At 42.7% G+C, this 15,916-nt stretch overlaps 1 protein-coding gene across 7 annotated transcripts in view; it reads left to right on the top strand.

Moving 5' to 3' along the window:
- Positions 1 to 15,916, top strand: part of SAMD4A (sterile alpha motif domain containing 4A) — a 224,967-nt gene that overhangs the window by 155,916 nt on the left and 53,135 nt on the right. The gene's annotated exons all lie outside the window — the stretch shown is intronic.

Below are 15,916 nucleotides of genomic sequence, written 5' to 3' on the forward strand. Positions count from 1 at the left end.
CCAGCACCCCTGCCTTCAGAGGTACGTGATCTTGGAGTCCTAAATTTCTTGGGAGTTCTGCAGCGTAAACTGTCATGCTTACATTGCTGTGGGCGTATGTATCCCCTTTCTTTGGTCTACTGAGTCAGTTACCTTCATGTCCTTCTGTTCCCAAGCTTCCAAAATTTTGTTGACTTCAGTGGTCTTCTGATACCCATTGTCATCTCCTGTCATTTCTCTGTGTCCTTTTCCTTGTGCATTTATGCCTTTGCTGTCTTTTTAGTGAGTTTCCAGAAGGAATGGTAACATCTCCATATGTTGGAAGTCTATTTTAACTTGTTAATTTGTTTATTATCTATCTCTCCCACTTGATTATAAATTCCAAGAGGCCAGGGACCTGGCCTTGTTCACTATAGTATGCCTACTGTCCAAAACACTCCCTGGCGTATCATGGGTGTTGAATAAATACTTAATGAATGTATGCATGAATGAATCACATGTAATATAGATCTCTTTGTACAATGCTTACAGCCCAATAAATGATAACTATCTTAAGCATAATTATTTCAATCTTTGAAGATTAAGTATTGAAACCAAACTTTATGCTACTCACAGCCATTGATTTTAAATGGGGACAAATCTGTCTCTTAAGTTAAAATCTTTAATGAGAAGCATCTGAAATATCTTACCTCCCCTAGAACTCCTTCTTCAAGCCCAAACTTTTCCTGATAGTGATCTTCCCACCATAACTCTCTTTACTAATAGGATGTCACCTGTTTCTATTAAAGTAAGGTCTGCATTTGAAAGGTAAGAGACTGCCTGAAGATCCCATTGCCAAGTAGAAGCATTCCTGGAACTAGTTCTCCTCATTCATAATGTGACCTTCTGCCTGTCACCTACCTTCCCTCAGTTTCCATTGTCTTATCTGGAAAGTAGTCTGGGGAGAACAGAAAGATTGATTAAATGATCCCTGAAGCTTTTTCAGGCTCTAAAATGACAGATTCTGTGGTTCTGCTAATTACAAAGTGTCAATAAACAATAAATAACCACCTCTAGGGCCCAGGTGTTATGATAGTGACATCCCTGTGAAATTGCCCAATCTTTTCAAATGGCAGATTGGTCAATTCATTAGATAATTAGGTATATAAATGATGGCTTCCAGGTATACATATAGACATCCCAGTTTTAAATATCTGCATAAATATATTGTCACTATAAAAGCCACAGAATTAAATAAATACAACCCAAACTGATTAGTAGGATTAACTGTAGTAGAGAAACCAGTCTTCCACTGGTGAAGATTCTGGCCGAAGAAGGTGTTGCTTTTTCCAATCTCCAGACAATACCTGACTTCACATCTGTGCTGGCAATCTCTCTGACCACTTTGGCAAAAACAAGAGCGTCCTGTGGCAGGTCTTGAGTGGCGGATGGCTGAACAGTGGTGGGCAGCCAATATGAGAAAAACAGGTGCACAGAGTGCCCAGAACTGGAAATTGCCAACCCACTGTGAAGATGCAACAGCTCTGGTTCTGGAAAAACCCAATGGCATACTGTTGTTTTTGGAGACCCTAGACCCTGCTGTGTTTGGGTTACATTGTTTATTACATTGTACATAGGCCTCAACATTGGGGTCCTGCAGTGTGTTATTCTGGTGTTAAACGAGAGATTATCTGTTTTAAATCACAGATCTATTAATCTCCCCCTCTCTATCAATGACATTGTTATAAAGACTAATGACCATTGATACAATTTGAATGATAAAGACCAAAAACATAGGGGCTCTAGTATTAGCTTCAATATCAACTTTGTTCAGTGACCTTGGCAATTGCTGTATCTCTTTCAGTCTCTGGTTCCTTAAGTGATAAAATGGCAAGGGGGTAGATTGGATGATTGCTAAATCATATTCTTAAAGAAGTCCCTTCCTGTTTTACAGTTCTGGAATTCTGAGATAGTTGGGGAGTAAATAAATGAGGAAAACAAACTGTGGTGCTCCTGACACCTTCCAGTCTTCTGAAAATAATATTCTTGGAGGAAGGGCCTAAGAAATGCAACACCATCTTTAAAACCCCATCAGGACCGACTCCATTGGGTATCTAAACAAAAACGTCTTTTCAATAAAACATAGGGGGACTTCCCTGGCAGTCCAGTGGTTAAGACTTCGCCTTCCAATGCAGGGGGTGCAGGTTCCATCCCTGGTTGGGGAGCTAAGATCCCACATGCCTCATAGCCAAAAAAACAAAACATAAAAGAACAGAAGCAATATTGTAACAAATTCAATAAAGACTTTAAAAATGGTACACATCAAAAAAATCTTAAAAAAAAAAAAGTAAAAATAAAAATAAAACATTGGCATTGTTTTATGCCTCTACCAATTCTCTTAAGGACTTGACTCAGGAATGAGGAGCTCTATACCCACCCTATTGGGCACCTGGTGAGTCAGTGTTCATTTTACGGGGATGCTTCTTGAAGCACAGCTTTCTGTTTAGGCAAACTTCATGGTTATCTTACATCTTTGAAGGGGGAAAAAAAACTAGGTTGTTCCTCTTAAGTCTGCTCCTCCTCTAGCATTTAATTTTTTTGTTGTTTGTTTGTTTTTGGCCATGCTGTGCAGCATGCAGGATCTTAGTTCCCAGACCAGGGGTCGAACCTGTGCCCCCTGCAGTGGAAGCATGGAGTCCTAACCACTGGACTGCCAGGGAATTCCCTCTAGCGTTTAATTTAAAATGAAAAGATCTTGATTTGGCTTTTTTATGCAAATGCTCATCTGACTCTGCCCTTCAGAACACCCACACAAGACCAAAACCATAAGCTCTGTGAGCCAGTCAGGGAAAGCCCAAGTGGAAAAAGAGACGCTTCCCAGGCAGCTGAGCAGGTGATTTCTAATTCAGTTATAGGGGAACTTCATGCTACTCAGAGCCACGGATTTTAACTGACTGCATGGAATAGCCAAAGAAACAACATGCACATTTACCATAGAAGCAAGAGAGAAGAGAAGAGCTTTTCTGACTTTTATGCATTTCTCCTGACGCTGTCATTCTAAAATGGAGAGCCGGGATTCAGAGAAGCATCTTGGTCCTGGTGCATTACCACCTCCTCAAAAATTCTGATTAGTCCTTGAGATACTGTAGCAAATTAATTGAAATTGAAATCACCTAACATTTTTACTTCCTTCAGCAATTCTTCACCTTCGTGCAAAGTGTTACTTAAAATATTAACACTGCCTTACAGCTGCTAGCAGCTGTGTGCTTCTGAATGATAGAAGGTGATGGCTTAATAAGTGATAGAAGATACTGTTCGCATCTGTGCTGCCCTGTCTTTTTTTTTTTTTATTTATTTTATTTATTTATTTATGGCTGTGTTGGGTCTTCGTTTCTGTGCGAGGGCTTTCTCTAGCTGCGGTGAACGGGGGCCACTCTTCATCGCGGTGCGCGGGCCTCTTATTATCATGCCCTCTCTGGCTGCGGAGCACAGGCTCCAGACGCGCAGGCTCAGCAATTGTGGCTCACGGGCCCAGTCGCTCCGCGGCATGTGGGATCTTCCCAGACCAGGGCTCGAACCCGTGTCCTCTGCATCGGCAGGCAGATTCTCAACCACTGCGCCACCAGCTGCCCTGTCTTTTAGTATTCTCTTTTTTGGCACCTGTAGCCCTAGTCACTAGCATAGTGCCCTGTGCATAGAAATGTTAGCTAAGTGTTTGTTGGATGAGTGAGTGAATAAGGCAGTTAGCTTAAACTCTTTTTGCAGGAAGGTAAAAAATTTATTTCAAAAGGATCTTGCATACATCATCTTAGTGGGCCTTTGTCATCCTTCCTAATACCCAGCATATGCCCAACACAGAGCAGATGCTCAGCGAGTATTGGATGGATGGATGGATGGATGGATGGATGGATGGATGGATGGATGGATGGATGGATAATACGGGCAGCGTGTGATCCCACAGCAACCCTGGGAGGTAGGTAGGAGAGGTATTATCATTGTTATAACTATTTTCCAGATGAGTACTATGAGACCCTGAATGCGGAGCCAGTGGACCTGCTCGGGGTTTTGGATATTGAGTGTTCAGTGTCAAGGCCCAGTGTCAGGGCTGGAGTTCTTTTTTCCATGAGAAACAGTGTGGAGTTGGGCTGAAGAACACAAGCCAAGCTTGCAAGTCAGAGAACCTTGGGTTTTGAAACCTGGCCCTCGCCCCTTCCTAGCTGTGTGATCTTTGCCAAGCCCCTTACCCTCTGCACCTCAGCTTCCTCTCTGTGAAACGTGTGTTTGTGTGTTTGTACGTGGGGGAGGAGTAATGATAGAACCCACCGCATAAGGCATTAAGTAAGGAGTGACCGGAACAATGTGAGGGTGCGTTTGGCAGTGCTCGACGCTCAGCCAGCCTTAGTGACGGTAGCTGGTGCTGCGGTTGTGCTCGCCCTCGTGTGGCCTCCTCTTCAGGGAGAAGGTTCAGGAAAGGCGGTCCTAAGGATGTGCTTTTGGGTTGTGTTTGGGGAAAGGACAGTACAGTATCCCCAGCCCAGGGCCGGGAAGAAAGAAAGAGACTAAAGAGACAGAGCATTCATTCGTTCAGTCACCCTTCCATGAAAGCCTAAAATGTGCAGGAGAAAGGAGAGCATTGGGATGAGCCAGGAAGGGGAGGGATGAGATCGGTTAGTGCCTTCCCTGTTGCAGAATGTAGTCTGCAGTGAGCGGCTGGCAGCTCCTTTACCCTGACACCCTCGCGGGCTCTTCTATCAGTATTAACAAGGCAGACTTTTTTTAAAATATGGGGAAATAAACAATGCGAGGAAAATATCTTGTCCAAATGAGAATGGCACTGCATAAATATGCTAATAGCATCGTAGCAGATTGGCTTAGGGAGGGGCTGAGAGATCATCCTCTGGACTGTGATGGCTTTTTCAATGTTGTGCCCTCAGCTTTTAGAGCTTGACACACGGGCACCCAACAAATGTCTGATGAATGAATGAAGGAAGGAGTTCACCTAGTCCAACCTCCTTGTTCTGCATATGAGGAACCCAGTGTCACCTAGCTGTGTTATACGTTCTTAGCTTGAATTTCTAAATATAATGGAAGTACTTAGAATCTTCAATAAGGACTTCTGGCAGTCGGTGTTGCTTACCACTGTCAGGACAAAGAGAAGGTCTCATGAGGGGTTCTTTTCTTTAATGGAAAAGAAGGTGATTCACGTGCCCTGACCCTCCGAAATGGAAATGAAATGTGAACGCTTAAAATGAGTGGGAGGAAAGGAAAGATCAAGTTGAGTCTGAATCAAAGGAACGTTACTCTGATTGGGGCAGAGAAAAGTTTGTCTGTAGATAAGAATTCTGAAAGAACAAGGAAGACACTTCTTTTGGTATGACAGGCCATGGTAGAAAATTCATCTCTTGTAAATCTGTGAAACACTATCAAGCAATCAGAGATATTTTTCATATGGCACATAATACACTAAAAATGCTCTATGAATATCATTAGGCTGGCTAGTACTTTGAGTTGATTTTTCAGTTAGCAGTGTTGGTTTATATTGGGTTATTCTTACTCTGACAACTAATAACTAATATTTCTGTAGGACTTTACAGTTTAAAAAACACTTTCATGTACAGTAAATGATTTAATTTTTCAGCAATCTTATGATGGAGCCTTTGATAGCTACTGCTGGAGAAAACTGAGGCACAGAATGGCCATATGTCTTCCAACCCAAATCCCAAATTCTTACTTCATCAGGCTGCATTTGCTGCAGATGATGCCTCCCCCAGTATCAACAGAACAGGTGTCAAGCCAGTAAGTCAGAGCTGGGTGTGTAGCCTGTACATCTTAACCTTGAATGTGCACACAAATCTCCCGGGATCTTAAAGTGCAGGTCCTAATTCTGGGTCTGGGGTGAGGCCTGAGAGTCCAGCCTTTCTAACAAGTTCCCGGATGTTGCTGACGCTACTGGTCCGTGGATCTAGAACACATTTTTTGCTGTTTGTAAATCAGTTATGCTCTCACCTACCGAATTTCCAGACCAAGAGAAAATGTACTCAGAGCTTTCTGCAGCTGATTCATGTCCAGAGAGAGCCTGAGGCTGACCCCTGACCCTCTCTTCCTGCCTAGCAAGGATGAAATGGCCACAGCAAGAGGCACTATTGCCCAGGAGTCAAAACATTGTATAGGGAACCTTTTAGAAATTTCTGCCCAGATATCATTCACATTGGAATTCTGGTTCCAAAATATCTATTTTACCTGGAAGGCAGGACAAGAGTGATAAAATCCTGCGCTGAAGAGCCTGAGCAGAATTCTGCATGTGAAGCCAAAGCGATGATGTGTATATTTTCTTTTAAAGTGACTTAAAGAGTAAAAAAATGCCCATTCTTTGGGGGCATTTTATTAAGACCAGGCGGCCAACCTGGGGAGGTGTGCAATGTCCAGGATGTGGGCAGAGTTTGAGGGGAACACTGAGGTAAGAAGACAGCCCAGGACGGTGGTTCTCAGCCTGGCTAGCCATTAAAACCACTCACGTGCATCAGAAAGTATGAATGCTCTGACTCCACTACAGGGATTTTCAGTTACTTGGTCTGGCCTGGGATCTGGGCATTGGGATTTTTTTTAAGACTCCAGAGGGGTTGAATGTGCAGCCAAGGTTGAGAACTGCTAGCCTAAGACAAAAATGCTCCAGGATGGAAGACGGAATGAAGAATTTTATCCATATCTATATTAGTCAGTTCTCATTATTTTCACTGCTGATGTTCTGTGAAGTCCCTGTGAACACTGAATTAGCAAACATTGAACCCCCCAGCTGCTAGGGGAAATACTAGGCTAGGTTCCTGCAAACCTCATGACATTTTCATTAACCTATCAATACATAACATTATTTTATATGTGTTTAAAGACATCTTATTTAATACATATTGTTGATTCATTAATATCTGCATTCAAGGCCAACAGCACTCTTACTCATGCTGAACAAAACTTGTCCAATACATGTGTTTTCTCCCTAAAGCACATCACAGCCCCTTGCACTGAACAACACTAGCCAGCACACCAGCCCTACACTTGGGGGCAATTTTAAACAGTAAATCACCAACGAAAAACACCGAAGTTAGAAAAACATGGCACTGAACAACCTTGTAAAGGACACTGGTTTACAGTATGAGAACTGACATGGGAAGGCTGAGCAACAAGGCCTGTTCGACTCCAGCCAGGAACACGTGCTCCAAGGACTCATTTTTTGCCAGTCTGTGCAGGTCCATGAATGACGATGAGAATGCTGCGAGTGTTGAATTTTGGTTACAAGAAATTTTTAGCAAATAGGTGAATTTGCAAATACAGAATCTGTGAATACGGAGGATCAGTGATATATAAGACATAATAGAGGAGCACACACACACTGTATAGTTTGTATGCAGGTCAAGGTGGGCATAGATGTAGATAAGCAAAGAGACCTATGGATCTGAGCTGGCTGTCTGGGGTCAGCCCAGCCCCCCTGATCACCCTACAGCCTGTTCTCTTTGCTGCCCGGATCTTATGGCTTCAGACAGCCCTCCCCATCTCATATCCAGTAAGAAATGAATGCTGTTCAATTCCTGTCCTTAAACTAGAACAGTCCTGGGGCCTGAATTATGCCAGGAACCTCATGCTTGCAGTGTCTCTGGAAGTCTTTTATTGCAGGACTGATTTATAATACCCAAGTCGATGAGTTGAGAGCAATTACGTAAACGCTGTTTCTCTGGGGTAGAGAAGAACGATCCGGTTTAAATGAAAAATGCAGTGCCAAGTCAAAAATTCAAATCATTATGTGTAATTACAGACCACAGTAAATCAATTTTACAAACACAGTACCAATCTCACTGTGTCCCAACACCCACAGGGTCAGGTTGTGACAGTTTAGAATTTGAGAAGAGGCTGAAGGTGAAGAGAAGGTGGGAATTGGGATGCATGAAGCCTCAATAGCTTGTCTTGAATCACATGGTGATTCAATCAAATATAATTAAGAAACCAGGAGAACCCAAACCATCCAATTTCTCTTAATTAACATCCCCCCCAAATAATCTAATTAGCAGTGTAAGCTCAAATTGTGGTTTTTGTTTTTTGAATGGTCATTTATGTGTATTGTTACACTTGACATTTAGATTGAATGCTTTAATGAAAACAAGAACCAATTCCCTCATCAGTAAATTGCCGGCCGAAATGCTGAGAATCTCCAGTTCTCATTCTTCTATCAAGGAACTAAGTTAAGAATTAGTCAGGACTGCATAATACATTTCTAATTATTTATAACCCGTCTCCTAACACTAGAAAGAAAAGAAAAAAGATTGCTGCTTAATCAAGGCCAAGTTCAGAGTTTCACACTCTGAAATCCTGGCACCAGTCCTGCGTTTGGCTGGTGCTGAGTTGAGACCCTGATGGCAGTAGGATTTCGGCATCTTCTAATGATGCCAGTCCTTGCCTAATCAGTGCTGTTGCATTTAAGAGCCACCTTGCCCTCTTATCTGGGAGCCTTTTAAGCTCCAGCGGCAGTGAAGACTTTGCCAGTAGTTCAGCTCAAGACAGGAGTTAGTAGACAAGACTCCAAAATATCCTTTGTAAGCCCCTTTTAAGTGTGACCCCCTTCTCCTCTGGACAAGTGCTGCTGGTGGTGTCAAGATGCAAAAGGATACCCTGATGATTTGTTCAGTGACTCTGGTAGTGGCCTTGGGATTGATGCTCTGACGGGGGGCTTGGTTGCTTAATCATGAAACCCTGGCTATTGCACTTCCAAACTTGGATTGCTTTGCTGGTACCCGCGTTCAGTCAGCAGCCGGGGAGTGTTAAACACAGGATGGACAGCGCATTTTGTAAACCTAAGAAGCACTTCCTGGATAGACATGTGAGCTGAGGTAACAGTGATTACAATTTGAGAGTTATCTTTTAAGAAAGGGGTAGGAGGGTAGTTTTGTCATCAAACATCTAACTTTCTGAGTTTCTCCACTCTCTTCCTTAAACACAGTGACTGGAGCATTTTAATGGACACACTGGTAAACAAAAAAGGAAATAGCTGCTTCAGTCCACTCCTGACCACTTGCTTGACTCAAATATTTTCTTTACTTGGTGTCATAATCGAAATGATTCAAATTCTGCAACTCTGTCTAAACTCTTCACTCACCACGTGGGTAGAAATTCCACGGACAAACCTAAGGTCTAAGAAGCCTAAGGGTTAAGCACATATAGATATAACTATAGATATGAAAAGGAACATAATTCAGGAAAGTAGAAGTGAACCCAATATACAGGAACCTTAGAAATGGCTGGGTTGATTCCACAGTCCCTCAAATTGGCTGAAACATCTGCTTCAGTGGTGTCAAGTTACTTCCATAGTTGGTGTCATTGGTTTTGATAGAATGGAATGAGAGGATTTGGGCAGTTTCCTTTTAGGACTGCTTGATTTGAAGTTCAACTTGTAAGATTCTACTGATTTCTATAAAATGTATATATTGTCTTCTTGTCTAACTTATAAATAATGACAGTGTAAAGTCAAACAGCAGTTTTCTAAAATAGATTTTCTAGGATGACACCCAGTTTTGCCATTATAGAAACTGACAAAAGAGGACAAATGAAATGTAGAAAAGATTAATGCAGCAATAAAAGTCTGCCAGAAACATTCTAATTTACTTCTTAAAAGCCTAAATGTTTAAGTGATAATGTGAAGGCAGAAACATACATCTTTGCTCTCCCCAAAGGCCTAGCCTTCTGTGGAGTCATAAGGGCTGACACCAGTGACAAGGACTCGCATCATGGAAAAACCTCTCCAGGTGCTTTTCCCTGCGTCAGAATGTGTTCACTTCAATATGGTATGAAAATGAGACTGAACAGGGAAAAAGAGATTTGGCAGTGGGTATTTGTCAGCCTTGTTGGCATGTTCTTTGCGGCTCTGTCTTCTTCTAGAGTCTCCATTTGTTTTGTTTTGTTGCATAGGCGAGTGTATACTTTCTCTTCAGAGAGCGTGTGGCTTCCTCCCTGGGCTTGTCGGGAACACCCGGTCCACCCCCTACGTCTTTGCTTTGTAGCCTGCTCTTTCTTCTTCCCCCAGGATGAGGTGGAGTCTAAAGCTGTTTGGGGGAATCATCTTCTGGTGTCCAGATGTTGTGAGCACTGGTTTTCCAAACTTTTGGACAAGAAGCAGAGCACAAGCATGCAGAGTTGAGGCATATAACCTTTCAGATTTGCTTTTAATCTATTCCCTGAAGCAATGAGACAGAGCATGTTAATTTTAACCGTAATAATTAATACTCCCTTCCCCCTCCAACTCCCGACACAAATCTGTTCTTGGCCATGAATGTGACTGGTGTTGTCTTTTTTTTGCATGATGTCACTGATTAAATACCCAAGTTTTTGTTTTTTTTTTTTTAATGTATTCTTGCAGTACTATTAATCTTTTCTTCCCCAAAGATTCCCACCACAGGGCCTCAGATTACTGGTTGTGGCACCACAAAACCAACTAAAGAAGAGGAATCCAGGGTCTAATGTCGTTTCGCCACTGAGCCTTACTCAAAGATGTTGGCTTTTTTAAAAAGCAAATGTCTAGAATTATGCATACAAGTGGTGTTAGCAGAACTCTACTCTTTGAAAATGGAAAGCCTTCAGTAACAGTTCCTTAGATGCTCTGAAATCAGTGTTCTCAGAAGAAACTCTTGGGATGGCACCCGAAAGATGCCTGTTAAGCAGGCCTAAACTAAGGGAATGAACAGACACACTCTCCCCAGTAACTTTGAAACAATAGCCATAGCTATTTTATAGCTGGCAATGGCTTGAGCTTTTTCTCCTTTAAACTTGACAAGTATCAAACCACCTCCTGCAGCAAAACTCTCAAATTGGTGTATTCAGCAAAGGTTCTACTGATACTTCTGAATTTTGGGGAGTAGGTCTAGAAAATATTGTTAAAGTACACCATTAGCAACACGTAAGTCGAATATTCCCCGTGCTTTTTCATAGCCTGTTAACACACGTAACGTGTATCACCCGAGTAGGGAATTGACCCAGACCTTTTCATTCGGGAAAGAAATTCTAAGTTAATATTTAAAAATAATATGCAAATGTTTGATTTCCTCATTCTACTTTTTAAAATCCCTAAATTAGAATGAGTTGTTTTTGTAAAGTTTAGTCATACTAGCAATTAGATTGAGTTCTGTCACATGAGCATCTAGAATTTGAAAAATTAACAAAGCATTAAGTTTTTCTGTGAAGGCCAACTTCTTGAATTAGAAATGGAGAGACTGGCTTAGGAAGAAAGAAGAGTGAAATTGCAAATCATGTCTACGTGGCTGAACTCATGAGGGCCTGATGAGGCTGCAGAGCCCAACCTTGGGTTGAGAAGACAGGTTATTGGGTTTGATGAAAGAGAATGACATTAGGAGTATGGGTGTACTTGATGCCCTTATTCAAAAGGAAATCAGCTTCAGCAGTCTAGATTCTAGACTCCAGGGCAAAATGCTGAGCCTGGAGATAGGTGGAAACTCACAGTGGTAGCAATGAGACCTGGTGGTGGAGTGAACTTGAGGAGGTAGTGGAACTGTGAAAGGCACCAGAGGACTTTAAGCATACGAGTTCCCGAGGCCACTCGGTGCCTGTGGAACTCAGCAAACACAGCAGAGAATAGCGGTCATCTCTATCATTTATTGAGTTCGGGCCTCAGTTTTTAACAAAAAACTGGGATCCCCGTAAGACAATAATTGTACTTCAATTCTGATGATGAAAAAATGACAAAAAGAGCTATGAATTCAGCAAATATAAATGAATTTATATTTTATTAATTTTAATACTCTCTACATACGTATAAAAACCACGTATAGCACAGCGTCTCATCTACTAACCGGTGCACGTAGGGATTCCCAGGTCCTTCCACTACCCAGGGGCCCCCAGCTCACAACATAGGGATTATTGGATTACATTGCCTTTCAGGGCCTTGCAGCTCTGAAATGTTATTAATCTATGCTCATAATACTAATTTTAAAGTATTACTTGCATTCACTGTATAAATTTAAGGAGAACAGAGAAGTATGCAATGTATCTTTGAAAGATCTCCATTACCGTTTGTTAGGATAAAATTTCAGTGTAAGAGTTGAGCTTCAGTTGTCCGAACTGTTTGTGTATGAGGATCACTTCACTCCTTGACAGTGGGGTACAGTTCTTAACCTAACAGTGGACCAAGGAAATAGCTGGGGCCGTATCCCAAACCTTCCTCTTTCCACAAACCCCATTATTTGTCATATTAGAAGGCAGGAGAAGTAGTTATACCTAATTTTCTTAAAAAAGTCTATCTTGAAAAGTCTCTTCCTGAACCTTATTTCAATAGCTAAAAATCAAGGCAAAGTCAAGTTTGGTCACAGGAAAGGGGAAAGAAATCTGATTTCCAGGCTTTCAAGAAAATACTTAAAAGAACAGAACCCAGTGCCAGGTATCGTATTTTCCCCTAAAAATGTGTTGAAAGTAGCCTCATGAAAGATGCTTGGAGATGAAAAAGAAATCATAAGGTTAAAGGAGGTCAGAGACGGCGGCTGGCCCCGAATGGTATGACAGAGTTTCTGGCCAGATTATAAGACCCTCTGTCCTCACATCATACTGCTCCACTGCTGAAGCAAGATTATTTTTAGCTGCTTTTCCCATATTTCAACTAGACTTGCTCAATATTTATTATTTATTTTTAGTTTACTTGACGTTATAAATGTTCCAACTATTATAGTACTCTACTGTCATATGTACACATACATACATACATATATATGTGTACATACCTGAGATTTCCTATTCCTAAAAATATAAGCGATACGGGCTCTATACTCTACACAGTATTAAGTTTTAGCTTCAGTTTTTTTCAAGAGCAAGAGTCACAATTTTGCCCCCCTGGGCAATTGTTAGAATGAATCCCCCCTGAAATATGCTGTCCCTCCAACGCTCATTATTATAAAGTCACAAAATTCAGGACCTCGGTTCAGCTGGAACTTGCTAACTTCTAATCAATAGTGAGACTTTTTTTCAAGTTGTGCTTAATTCTGCATCATTTGAATATTACTCTGGGGCAGCTTAAGTCTCAGTGGAGCGCTGCTGTTGTCTGGCGTGCAGCACTCAGCAAGCGAGAACATTCAAAAGGTCTGCCTCTAGCTAGAGTTATTCTGGCGCAGCTAACACGGTGTGAAGAGCTTCTCAGAAGCCTGACTTCACTGCTCTCCCCTCCCTACTCATAGGGAAAGGAATGTTATTTATTTATTTTTGCCTGAATATCCATCCTTCCTCTATTTACCACCACTTCAGATGAGTTCTTTTGGTTGAAAAGAAAAAGGAGTCATGGGACAGCCATCCACCCTTTGCCCCGGGCCACCTCATTCCTTCCACTGCTGTGTGGCCTGTTTTCTCACACTCTTTCTGTCCATGGCGTTTATTCTTTCCTCTGCTATTTTATGCCAAACAAAGTACTCCAGCACCTGAAGTAATACCAAATTCGGCTCCGCGGTCACCATTACCTCTACCTGAAGATTTGTCTTCACCCCAAAGTGGCCTTGTCGGCAGGTGAGCTGTCACCTGCTCCAGTCTCCTTCCCACAGGAAGGTCAGCCTGTATTGCCTCCAGGCCTCAGTTCCCTTTGGAGAAATGAGGTGTTTGCCCCGCACAACTTGGCTTTCATGTAGGTGTGGGCCCCCGCTGGCTCTCAATCCACGGCCCTCTCTGCAAACCAAACCAGAAGCTTAACGAGAAGCACTGTGCTTGGTTGCTATGGCAGGTTCGCTCCTAAGGGGGCATTTCTGAGTTTGGTGCCAGCTGTGGGAATCTTTATGATACAGACAGGGTGGGGCCTTAGGTAGAAAGTCCCTGGGAAAAGGTCCTTGTACCTCAGGTATAATCGATTTTTATTGGAGACAGAGAGACCAACCAAGCTCGTGCCATAATCCCTGTAGCTTCAGTCAAGCTCAGGGATATATGAAGAAATGGGTGTAGGTTTCTATGAACAAAGCCCTGTAAGTCCTGGGAAGTTAGGTAAACATTTAGTAGATTCCTTGGACACTGACAGCCTCCCCAAGGACACCCATCAGTGGGGAGGTAGCATGGATTTTAAGAAAACTTTCGGTGGAAAGAAGCAAATTGGCTTCATCTAATAACGGAATTCAACTGCTACCTGTGTATGGTATTGTTCTCCACATCCAAAAACGGGGACTCTCTTAGCAGTGTCACCACTCATGGTTATGGATTCAGTTATAGCCTCTAACCAGGTGGAATGCTAAGGGTTCCAGCAGCTCTGAGCTGTGTGTCTCTCTTTGGCAAGGCCTGTTTTTATGGTTTCGGGCTCACTCTAATCCTGGCTGTGAAGAGGAGCCCCCGTTTCCACTTTGGGCACACCTGGCTGGCACCATTCAGAGCATCCACCAGATATTCTGAAATGGTTGCAGAGGTACCAGGAAGCAAAGACATCTCAGCTGGAAAGTCCCAGCACTTGGGGCAGCCCTGAACAAGTCTGCCCAATTTTGTATAAATACTTAGACAGGCATGAAATGAATTTTCTGGATGTCTGGCTTTTCTTCCTATTGGCTTCTCTCTTCATTTTTGCTGCTGCTTCCTTTTTCTTTTTTTCTTTTTCTGCTTTTTCTTTTTTCTTTTTCTTTTTCTCTTGCTAATTCGGATCCAACCAGGTAGCAATGCATTTTCCAGGGAGCCTTTTTAAATAGTTTCTTCCATAGTCTATTTAGTGGAAATGCAAGCTGTTTCAGCCTGTTAGGATCCAAAAAATTTTTTTAACATTGTTCCCTTTGCATATTTTGAAGTTAGATGATAATTCCTTGCCTTTGATAGAATCGACCCAAATTAGAAATTTCTCGGGTTACAGATACTAAACACGGCAGCTCCCTTTTTCCCTCCCTTTTTTGTTAATAAGGAAGTTTCTACCCCTTCTGATTGTCCCTCTTTCACACACAAGACTGCCCTTCTGGCCACATGAAGCCAAACGGAAACACTGACAGCAGAGGTGTGAGCCCCATGGCTCTCGGGGCCTGGTTAATGCCAGCTGACCATGAGCAGCCTGCCCTCACCTCTACTGCCCCAAACACACTGTTTGCAAACACTCAGACTTTTGGCTCTGGTCTTTGTCTTTTTAAGTGGGGGGCAAGGGAGCCTGCTGTTCAGGTCTCTATGTGGGTGCTGCCCTACCAGTATGCAGTTTAACAGAAAGCGGAACTTCTTACATGGGGATGTCAGGTCTGCCGACTAAAAAACACACAAAGATGAACGCCAGCAAAGCATTGCTAGTCCGGACTTGGGAGAGTAAATACCTCACTGGAGGGGATAGAGCCTGAGATGGAACTTAATGGCTTCCCTGAAAAATGTTTAAAAATGCATGTGGCTCAGTTCCACGTTAACACTGCAGCAGTCAAAATAAACTGGACCTGTCAGTAGCCAGCGCAGAGAGAAAGTTATGAATAGACTTATTTTGTAAGGTTGTCACTTTACACGCCCAGAAAAACCAACCAAGGGTAACGTCGGCTCCCTCGGCGTTGATTTTGGTTAAATCCCTGCCTTGAATGACCTCAATTTAATTTGGCTAGTTATATGTGAGTTGTTGCTTTTTCCTGGTTTTCTGGAAAAGAAATTAAAAATGGGGGCTACACAGATGTTGCCCACTGCACGGAAGGGCTGAACACGCACCCCACTGGCTTCTGAATGAACGCCTTGTTACCTGGAAGTGTTTTCAATGTAAAGTTTGGCATTAACCTGCGAAGCCAAGAGAAAGAATCGGCCCTTTCACGCACAGCTGCTGTGTCCCGTACCCCTGGTAGTGTTGGGCCCCTCGCTGAGCCTGCACCCCCTTCAGAGGTGATGGTTCCCCCGATTCCTGGTTGGAAGGACTAGTCCACTTCGTCTAGCTCAGCCCAGCAAAGATCCCCAACGATGATGACCGGCCTGCCTGCCCTTCCAGAAGTCCACCCTTAATGACATGGGTAAT

This window comes from Balaenoptera musculus, chromosome 2 (genome assembly GCF_009873245.2).
Source record: "Balaenoptera musculus isolate JJ_BM4_2016_0621 chromosome 2, mBalMus1.pri.v3, whole genome shotgun sequence".
In the NCBI taxonomy this organism is placed as follows: domain Eukaryota; kingdom Metazoa; phylum Chordata; class Mammalia; order Artiodactyla; family Balaenopteridae; genus Balaenoptera; species Balaenoptera musculus.